The sequence below is a fragment of the Myotis brandtii genome, unplaced genomic scaffold (genome assembly GCF_000412655.1).
Source record: "Myotis brandtii unplaced genomic scaffold, ASM41265v1 scaffold743, whole genome shotgun sequence".
Classification (NCBI taxonomy): Eukaryota; Metazoa; Chordata; class Mammalia; order Chiroptera; family Vespertilionidae; genus Myotis; species Myotis brandtii.
The window spans coordinates 1,451,289-1,451,623 of NW_005370960.1; the positions used below are offsets into that span (position 1 = coordinate 1,451,289).

Below are 335 nucleotides of genomic sequence, written 5' to 3' on the forward strand. Positions count from 1 at the left end.
CTGCCTGGCCATGTGGCTCAGTGGTTGAGCATCGACCTATGAACCAGGAGGTCAGGGTTCGATTCCTGGTCAGAGCACAGGCCCGGGTTGTGGGCTCCATCCCCGTAGGGGGCGTGCAGGAGGCAGGTGATCCATGATTCTCTCTCATCTTTGATGTTTCTCTCTCTCCCTCTCCCTTCCTTTCTCTGAAACCAACAGGAAAATATATTTTTTTAAGTCGATGGGGAAAGTATCCTGGGGTGAGGATCTAAAAGAAAAGGGAAAAAAGAACAGCATCCCCACTGCGGGGACGGGAGGGGGTAGAAGACAGGGCGGGGTCCCAGGGCCCCGACTCC

The 335-nt window shown here is 54.9% G+C and overlaps 1 protein-coding gene across 1 annotated transcript in view; it reads right to left on the reverse strand.

Moving 5' to 3' along the window:
* ADCY1 (adenylate cyclase 1 (brain)) overlaps positions 1–335 on the reverse strand; it is a 31,069-nt gene that overhangs the window by 13,717 nt on the left and 17,017 nt on the right. The window lies entirely within an intron of this gene.